At 40.0% G+C, this 10,702-nt stretch overlaps 1 protein-coding gene across 1 annotated transcript in view; it reads left to right on the forward strand.

Annotated features, from left to right (window-relative positions):
• LOC109916308 (WD repeat and HMG-box DNA-binding protein 1) overlaps nucleotides 1-10,702 on the forward strand; it is a 242,083-nt gene that overhangs the window by 205,931 nt on the left and 25,450 nt on the right. The gene's annotated exons all lie outside the window — the stretch shown is intronic.

Here is a 10,702-nt window from a genome sequence, read left to right on the forward strand (position 1 = left end):
CTACACCTTGTTATCTCAATCATCATTATTATAGTTTGTTTAGGAAACCGGGAATTTCTGGTCAAGAAATCCAAGAAGTTTAATTGACTTCTGCAGATAAAAGTCTGGCTAATAAGAGGATTATGTGGAAATTGCATAAGCAATTTGCTCATACCCCCTCTCAAAAATCAAAATTACTGCTAAAGGATGTGGAGTTGTGGATTAAAAAATACAAATTATTCGTAGAACAGATCACAGTGCAATGTAATGTGTGTACTAAATATCGTAAGATACTAAATATCATGAGTATTCCTTTAGCCTGGGAATGTAATTATGTAGTAGTCATGGATCTGAACATATGGGACAAAGAATGGAATATATACCTTACATTTTTGTAGATGTTTACGGGATCAACCTGTTCAGAGACGTTATTACACACTTTGAAGTAGGTGAGCTTTGAACCTGGGCCTCCTGGCTACTACCATACCACAACAGCCCTTGCATTTTGTAGATATGATGACCAGGAGTATATCCCTGGTGATAAACAATAAGGACAGACAGTATTTAGACAAAGTCATAGAAAGTGGGCCAGCACAGGTCTTGGATCAACAACAAAATTTTCAAAGGTAAATAAAGGTGAATTTGGAAATGACGAATTTGAGAACATGTGTGAGAACTTAAATATTATAGTGATGCATACTGTTGCACAAAGTCCATTCAGCAATAGCTTGTGTGAAAGAAACCACACAATAACTGATAAGATGTTGCACAAATTACTGGCAAATCAGTCGAACTGTAATTTACAAATGGCAATGATTTGGCATTGCAATTATTAAAAATTGTTTGGGGAGATGGGGAATTAGCCAATATCAGTTGGTGTTATTCAGACAGAATCCAAAGTGCCTTCAATTGTATGACGATTCTCCAGCACTACAAGAAAAATAGCTCCTTTTTTTTTGCCCCATCTAAACCTAGAACATTCTGGTAGAAAAGCATTCACTGAAGCTGAGATGTTGGAAGAATTGGAAAGCACTGAGACATTCGGAGAAGATTTCATATCTGGTTACATGGCTTATTATAAGAAAGAAAGATGTAGGGGATCAAAAAGGCCAGGAAAGGTTAGTGGATGTAACTTTCATTTTCCAACAGAATCATCTGCCAATAAAGGTACAATCCTCATGAGTAATGAGGGTAAGTTTTGAATTGCCCAACTCTGGGAATGTGGGGGAGGGTGACGATGAAGCACCATGTACTTCATGTACACAACAGTCTTACAATACAAACTGATAAACATATGAGCAGGAACAAGAGTTGACAATTCAGCCCACAAGCCTGCTCCACCATTCAATACAATCATGGATGATTTGATTTTTCACCTGAACTCTTCAGTCATGCATAGCCTTGATAATCCGTCATCCCCTTGGTAATCAAGAATCTGACTATCTCTGCCTTAAAAATATTCCAAGATTCTGCACATACTACCATTTGAGGAAGAGAATTCCAAAGACTTGACCATCTGAGAGAAATTTTTTCCTTATCTCAGTCTTAAATGGGCAGCCCTTTTTTTTTTTAAAAAAACTATGAACCCCCTTCCAAATTATTTGGAACCAAGGGACAATAACTTATGAGGTCAGAGAATACTGATACATGTGCTGATTGTGAAGATTTCCTGTGGGGAATTATTTGCCCAAAGTAGTTTCAAGGGTAGTTTATCGGCAAGAAGAGTCAGATGACTGGAGGCTGACCATGACAATGGGACGGCAGGCAAAACTACAGGAAAATATGTCCAAGATGTGAGTTGCTAATGGATTGGGAGAAAGGAATACAGGAGCGGGGAACGAGGAAACATAGTTTTAATTTGAATACTGAGTGGGAGAGTAATTTAGCAGGAAAAGGGCATACACAGAAGAGAAGGTTTCTAGCAGACATCCTGATATGAGTAGACCAAAGAGATCTCAATATGAGGGGTAAAAAAGGCCATTGTCAGACAAGGCAACTCAGTAGTGAGAGTACTGGAGAACCTTCTCATAAGAACAGATAAAATTAGAAGTCCCCATGATCAGGAATTGTTGGTGGATACTAGTAGAATTGAAAATGAATGGTAAAAGAAGGTATAGTAAGAGTTACACAATCGGAAAGAACTCAATGGATATTCTGAAGTTGAAGAAGGACGTCAACCTGTTTTGTCACACAGATTGTCTGTACTGGAACATCCTAGTAGAGGGGACCTACAAGGCCAAGACTATAGTGGTAGGTGGAGGCATTGAAAAATATTTAAAAGAAATAGAGATTAGGGTAGATTCGGCAATAGCTAGGAATGTCATTTTGAAAACCATGTTAGCCATTTTAATAACATTTTTTGGAAGTGTATTCTCTAGATATCTAAAGTGGTGTTTCTTCAGGGTAAAACAAAAACCATGTTGGAGAAACTCAGCATGTCTGTCAGTATCTATGGAGAGAAAAACAGAATAAATGTTTCGAGTCCAGTGACCTTTGATCAGCTGAGAAAGGGTGGTATTTCTGCTGATCACAGGTTGGGGGAGTAGCGAATAGAGTCCATTTGAGACGAAGCCCAGAGAGACAGAGCGTGACAGAAAGAAAAAAGGGACAAGCAAACAAAGAGATAGTTTAGGATAAGGTGAGACAATGGTAAAAGCTGATGAAAAATTTGTCGAGCACCCACACTCGGTCCATAAAAATGACCCCAAACTTCCAGTTGTCCGCCACATCAAATTGCGTAAATGTGTTTGTGGATTAAATAATGCTTCTTGTGTGTGGTGTTTTTCTGTAAAGTTAATTCAACAGGGCAGACCCAGCAATGTTCTATTGGCTCCATCATGGAAAACCTTCAGATGTCTTTAAATGTCTTTTATGGGATTGTTCATTAAGGTGTAAGTGAGAAAAGGCTTAGAATTGATATAGCTGCTATAATCCTACAGAAAATTGTTGAAGGCTCCAGAAGCAGGTATCTTGCTATGTAACAATGGAAATTTAAAATTGTGGTTTGTTTTATATACATACGCTTGTAATTTTTTTTCAATATCTTTTCCTTAAAAGAAAGGGTGTCAGAGTTAGAAATGCAATGCCCTTTACAGTTAAAACAAATTATATTGTTGATTCAACGTGTTCAAAGATGTTATTACACACTTCTGGAGCAGGTGTTTCTTGAATGTGTGTCTAGCCAGAGATAGGGACATTGCCACTGTGCCACAAGAGCCCTAAGTACGAACCAGGCCTGAGGCTGAAACAAATATTTTCTAAATAACCTGTTCGGAGATGTTATTACACACCTCTGGAGCAGATGGGACTATGAACCCAGGTCTCCTGGCTCAGGAGTAGGGACACCACAGCTCTGAGACAGCTGAAAGAGAACAGCTCCAGAGTTGATTGAGAGCAGGTGATGAGTTGAACTTTGTATTTAAGAGCAGAGTTCTCTCGTCCCCTCCCTCACTCTCTACATCTCTTTCACCTTTGTTGAGGGGCTTTGCATGTAAATTAATCAACTGGGAAACACGGGTTATTTACTGGCAATGGGTAATAGATTAAAAAATATCACGAGTGATTTTGTGGTGGTAAAAGCTGATTGGTTGTGTGTCACAGCACTTCTGGTTATATTAAAAAAAACACGAAAAGAACAGAAAAGACAAAAACATGAAAAAGGGCAGAATTTTCTTGCACCAAGGGGGCTGGGATGTGTTATTACTCCAATAACTCAATTTTTGTTCTGTTTTAGCCCATTGTTGCCTTCCCTTTTTGTGTCCTTTCATTGTTCAATTCCCCCTGGTGGGCATGTCTTATAATTTGATTAATTGGGTGATTTGGTGGTGGGTTTATCAAAATAAAACAACAAAGTACAGTTCTCTTTCTGTTAATTGGGTAATTGGTTAATTTGATTGAAAAAAAAGCACAATTCTCTCCCAGTGGAATGTTGACTTAGAGACATAGAGCTGTACAACATGGAAACAGACCCTTCATTTCAACCCATCCATGCCGACCAGATGTCCTAAATAAATCTGTCCCTTTTGCCAGCATTTGGCCCATATCCCTCTAAACCCTTCCTATTCATATACCCATTCAGATGCCTTTTAAACATTGTAATTGTACCAGCCTCCTCCACTTCCTCTGGCAGCTCATTCCATACATGCACCACCCGCTGCATGGAAAAGTTGCCCATTAAATCCCTTTTTTAAAATCTTTTCCCTCTCACCTTAAACCTATGCCCTCTAGTTTTGGGCTCTCACCACCCCTGTGAAAAGACCTTGCCTATTCACCCTATCCATAGTCCTCATGATTTGATAAATCTCTTAGGTCACTCCTCAGGCTCCAATATTCCAAGGAAAATAGACCCAGCCAATTCAGCCTCTCCCTATAGCTCGTACCATCCAAACCTGGCAACACCTGTGTAAATCTTTTCTGAACCCTTTCAAGTTTCACAACATCCTTCCTATAGCAGGGAGACCAGAATTGCATGCAGTATTCCAAAAGTGGCCAATCCAACATGCTGTGCAGCCTAACATGACATCCCACTGCTACACTCTGCACTGACCAACAAAGGCAAGCATACCAAACGCCCTTTTCACTATCCCATCTACCTGCCATGCCATTTTCAAGGAACTATGAACCTGCACTCCAAGCTCTTTGTTCAGCAACACTCCCCAGGACTTTCCCATTGAGTGTATAAGTTCTGCCCTGATTTGTCTTGCCAAAATGCAGCACCTCATGTTTTTCTAAATTAAACTCCACCTGCCACTCTTCGGCCTATTGGCCCATCTGATCAAGATCTCATTGTACTCTGAGGCAACCTTCTTCTCTGTCCACTACACCTCCAATTTTGGTGTCATCTGCAAACTTACTAACCATACCTCCTATGTTCACATCCAAATCATTTAGATAAATGACGAAAAGCAGTGGACTCAGCACCGATCCTTGTGGCACATCACTGATCACAGACCTCCAGTCTGAAAAGCAGCCCTCCACCATCACCCTCTGTCCTCTACCTTTGAACTAGTTGTGTCTCCAAATGGTTAGTTCTCCCTGTATTCCATATGGTTGAACCTTACTAACTAATCAACCATAAGGAACCTCATCGAACACATTATTGAAGTCCATATAGATCATGTCCACTGCTCTGCCCTCATCAGTCTTCTTTGTTACTTCTTCAAAAAACTCAATTAAGTTAGTGAGACACAATTTCCCACACACAAAGCCATGTTGACTATCCTTAATCAGTCCTTGCCTTTCCAAATACATGTAAATCCTGTTGCTCAGGATTCCTTCCAACAACTTACCCACCAACAATGTCAGGCTCACCAGTCAACAGTACCCTGGCTTTTCCTCACCACCTTTCTTAAATAATGGCTTTGTTAGCCAACCTCCAGTCTGCTGGCACCTTGGCTATTGATGGTACAAATATCTCAGCAAAGGGCCTAGCAATCCCTTCCCTAGCTTCCCACAAAGTTCTAGGGTAGACCTGATCAGGTGCCAGGAATTTATCCATTGTTAGGCGTTTTAAGACTTCCAGCACTTCCTCCTCTGTTATATGGACGCTTTTCAAGATGTGCTACACTTTTTATTTCCCCACATTCTCTATCTTCCATATCCCTCTCCACAGTAAACACTGATGCAAAATACTCATTTAGTATTCCCCCCATCTCCTACAGTTCACACATTAGTGACCTTGCTGAACTTTAAGGGGCTCTATTCACTCCCTAGTTATTCTTTTGTCCTTAGTCTATTTATAGAATCCCTTTGTATTCTCCTTAACCCATATTTGCCACAGCTATTTCATGTCCCCTTTTTGGCCTCCTGATTTTCCTCTTCGGTATCTTCCTATTACCTTTATACTCTTCTGGGGATTCATTGATTTCTGCTTTCTATACCTGACATACGCTTCTCTCTTATTAACCAAAACCTCAATTTCTCCAGTCATCCAGCATTCCCTTCACCTACCAGCCTTGCCCTAACAGGAATATACTTCTCTGGACTCTCTATCTCATTTTGAAGGCTTCCTATTTTCCACCCATTCCTTTATCTGCAAACATCCACCCCCATCAACTTTTGAAAGTTCTTGCCTAATACCGTCAAAATTGGCCTTCCTCTGACTGAGAACTTTTAACCTTTATATCAAGTCTATCATCTTCCATCACTCTTCTAAAACTAATACTGGCCCTGAAGTTCTCCTCCACTGACACCCCAGTCACCTGCCCTGCCTTATTTCCCAAGAACAGGTGAAGGTTTGCACCTCCTCTAGTACGTCCATCCACATGCTGAACCAGAAAATTTTCCTGTAAACGCTTAACAAATTCCTCTCCATCCAAGCCCTTAACACTATGGCAGTTCCAGTCTATGTTTGGAAATTAAAATCCACTACCACAACCACTCTATTATTCTTACAGATAGGGAAAGAGTCCAGAAGGGAAATGTGAAAGCTTATGTTTGTGTTAAACTACAGATTTACAATAGAATATTTCTAAATCTCTAAGAGTCTTTTGTTGCATAATTCAACATATGATATAGGTTTATAATGCAGCTCAAACATGATGAGTCCGAGATTTTTTCTTTCATTTATGTTGGACTTTTGCCCTTTAAATTGTTGGTTTAAAGAAAAAAAACCTGTAATTCTCTTTGTTCTAAATGTATTTATGTCAGCTATAAGATAGGATATATATGCTTGTCTCACTACATGTGTTGTTAAATTATTTGTTCTCATTCTAATAGTGCATAGAAAATAATGCAGGCCCAAGGCTGAAATAGACATGTAAAAATATTCATTGGATTGGTTTTGATATGTGCAAATGTGGCTGTTATTCAAGTGCATACTGGTCCAAATCCAATTTTAGAATACATATACACATCTATAAATCACTATTTACTTGCTAAAATTCATCAAAATCTGCAAAAAAAAGTTTTAATTTATGTCAAATAACTTTTTTTTCCTTTCAGTTAGTGCAAGTAGAATATGTATTGTAGCAGAAGACCATATGTTCTATAGTGGTGTCCAGCATCACAAATGCCAGTCTTCAGCCAATTCAATTCACTCCATGTGATATCAAGATTGGAGGCATCGCATACTGCAAAGTCTATGGGTCCTGATAACATTCCGCCAACAGTACTGAAGTCTTGTACTCCAGAACTTGCTGCTCTCCTGGCCAAGCTGTTCCGTACAGCTACATCACTGACATCTACCCGGCAATGTGGAAAATTGCCCAGATATGTCCTGTGCGTAATAAAGCAGGACAAATCCAACCTGGCCAATTACTGCCCTTTCAGTCTACTCTTAGTAGAATGTGATGGAAGGTGTCATCAACAGTGCTATCAAGCAGCACCTGCTCAGCAATAACCTGCTCAGTGATGCTCAGTTTGTGTTGTACCTGGACCACTCAGCTCCTGACCTCAGTACAGCCTTGTACCTCAGTACAACATGGACAAAAGAGTTGAATTCCAGAGTTGAGGTGAGAATGACAGCCTTTGACATGAAGTCTGCATTTGATTGAATGTGGCATCAAGGAATCCGAGCAAAACTAGAATCAGTGGAAATTGGGGGAAAACTCTCCACTGATTGGAGTCATACCTGGTACAAAGGAAGATGGTTGTGGTTGCTGGAGGTCAATCGTCTCAACTCCAGGATGTCTCTGCAGAAGTTCCTCAGGGTACTGTCCTTAGCCCAACCATCTTCAGCTTCTTCATCAACGACCTTCCCTCCATCATAAGGTCAGAAGTGGGAACGTTTGCTAATGATTACGCAATGTTCAGCACCATTTGCAATTCCTCAGATACTGAAGCAGTCCGTGTTCAAATGCAACAAGATCTGGACAATATCCAGGCTTGGGTTGACAAGTGATAAATAACAACATTCATGCCAGATAATGACTATCTTCAATAACAAACCATGTAACTACTACTCCTTGACGTTTAATGGTGTTACCATCAATGAACCCCTCCCAATATCAACATCCTGGACCAGAAACTCAACTGGACTCACAAGCTCAGATCAACGGTTAGGAATACTGCAGTAAGTAACTTGTCTACTGACTCCCAAAGCCTGTCCACCATCAATCACGAGTGTAATTCACTTCACTTCCCTAAATAATCGCAGCTCCAATATTCAAGAAGCTTGACACCATCCAGAACAAAGCAGCCAACCTTTTTTGCCACAAACATCTACTCTATCCACTAGCAACACTCAGTAGCAGCTGTGTGTACTACCTACAATGCAGAAATTTGCCAAAGATCCTTAGACAGCACCTTCCAAACCCACAACCACTTCCATCTAGAAGGACAAGGGCAGCAGATACATGGGAACGCCACCGCCTGCAAGTTCCTCTCCAAGCCACTCGCCATCCTGACTTGGCAATGTATCACTGTTCCTTCACTGCTGCTTAGTCAAAATGATGATTTTCCCTACTTAGCAGAATTGTTGGTCTACCTCCAGCACATGGACTGCAATGGTTCATGAATGCAGTTTACCACCACCTTCCAAAGGGCAAGAAGGGATGGGCAATAAATGCTGGCCCAGCCAGCTACACCCACGTCTACGAGTGAATTAAAAAAAACCCAATTTAAACCCTCAATGTCTTAGCTTGTCAAAACTCTTAATCAAGGTCAGATGTTATTTATAGTAAATACTCTTTTTACAGTATGTGAAAATATAGAGCCATTTTTACAAATTCACGAAACTGACTGAAGAATTGTCATATAACTTTGTACTAGTTCTTAAGCCCCTGAATCAATTACATCACTGATTTTTTTCGTACTGATTGTGTAAAAGTTCGTTTGAAATGGAGTATCAAAGTGTAATTTTTCATTGTTAATTCTATATTTATTTTGTTTAATTGTGTGCAAGTGGTAGGCAATTTTTTGTGCTCAATATAAATAGACAATGAAGGAAATAAAAAATGGATACAAAGGGCCCTCTTGTGGCACAGTGGTAATGTCCCTACCCCTGACCAAGAGGCCCAGTTTTAGGTCCGACCTGCTCCAGAGGTGTATAATAACATCTCTGGACAGATTGGTAAGAAAAATAACTAAAAAATTTTAAAAAAGACAGGTCCTCTTATTGCACAGTGGTAGTGTCCCTACCCCTGAACCAAGAGGACTGGATTCAAGTCCTGCCTACACCAGAGGTGTTTAATGACATCGCTGAACAAATCAATTAAAGAAATATGTTAAATAAAAGAATTAAAACTGTAAATAGAAAAAGAATTAAAAATAGACACACAGGCTCTCTTGTGGCGCAGTGGTAGTGACCCTACTCCTGGACTGGGAGGTCCAGGTTCAAGTCCCACCTGTTCTAGAGGTGTGTGATAACATCTCTGAACATGTTGGTTAGAAAAATAGGTTAAATTTAAAAAACAGACACAAGCGAATTGCCCTTGCTGGGCATTGCACACAGTGTGATTGGAAACTGGGTGATTTTAGATATGGCTGGTTAAAAAGTAGGATAAACAAAAACAAAGCTCTTGTGGTGCAGTGCTAGTGTCCTGACCTCTGAGCTAGGAGGCCCAGGTTCATGTCGCACTTGCTCCAGAGTTACGTCATAGCATTTCTGAACAGGTTGATCAGAAAATACCTTTAAATAGACACGAAGGCCTCTTGTGGTGTGGTCGTATCCTTGGTAGTGTTAGTATCTTCAGGTCAAAGTACAAGTCCCACCTGACTTGGTTTTGTGCCGTAACATGCCTGAACAGGTTGATTAAAATAGATGGAAAGGTTCTTGTGTTGCAGTGGTAGTGTCCCTGCTTCTGAACCAGGAGACCTAGGTTCAAGTCTCATCTACTGTAATACGTGTAATAACATCTCTGAATAGGGTGGTTCAAAAGTATTTATGAATAGAGACAGCCTAAAAGTTTGTTTGTGGGATATTTATAATACATAACTCTAAATAAATATTAAAGTACGTAAAACTCCAGTTTCATTGTTTACCAACTCGCTTTCTGAATTACAACATAGTGCAAGACAAAAAACTTTGACCTTGTCTTCTTTTGGCATTGTTTAGAACAAAGGAGCAGAGAATGTGTACCTAAAGACGAAGCTTGGGAGCAACAAAAAAGATCAGACAGCTACAATCCTAGTAGCCATTGTGAAAAATGTCAAATCATGTGTAAATTGTCAGATTGATTTTTCTCTGATCACATGGTTTAGATATCATGAAAGAAAAAAGTGGATATGTGGACATAGGTTATGTCTCCACTAAAGAGGAAAAGGAAAATGACCTCAGTGTTGTTGCTTCCTATCAGAAGTAGTTTGTGAGCTGGATGACTATGAATTAGATAGTGATGAGCATTTCAACCTTGTATTCTAAATCTAATTATTGACTGAAATTTACAAGAAAGATGAGCTGATAAATAGAGATAGGAAGAACTGCCGATCCTGAAGTCAGAGATAGAGATAACAATGTGGAGCAGGAGGAGCACAACGGGCCAGGCAGCATCAGAGGAGCTAGAAAGTTGACTTTTTGGGTCATTTCTGAAGAAGGGTCCCGACCCGAAATGTCAACTTTCCTGCTCCTCTGATGCTGCCTGGCCCGCTGTGCTGCTCCAGCTCTGCACTGTGTTATCTATGAACTGATAAATATCAATTTGTATGGTCAACCTTTGATAATTTTCAGAAAATGGATTGTTGTTCAGTGAAAGTATGTCTCAGGACTTCAACAGATTGTATAAAGAACTGACAAAATCCAATGTGGTGTTCCCTGGATTAGTATTGGTGTTTAAAATGCAGACAG

Source organism: Rhincodon typus, chromosome 8 (genome assembly GCF_021869965.1).
Source record: "Rhincodon typus isolate 14 chromosome 8, sRhiTyp1.1, whole genome shotgun sequence".
NCBI lineage: Eukaryota > Metazoa > Chordata > Chondrichthyes > Orectolobiformes > Rhincodontidae > Rhincodon > Rhincodon typus.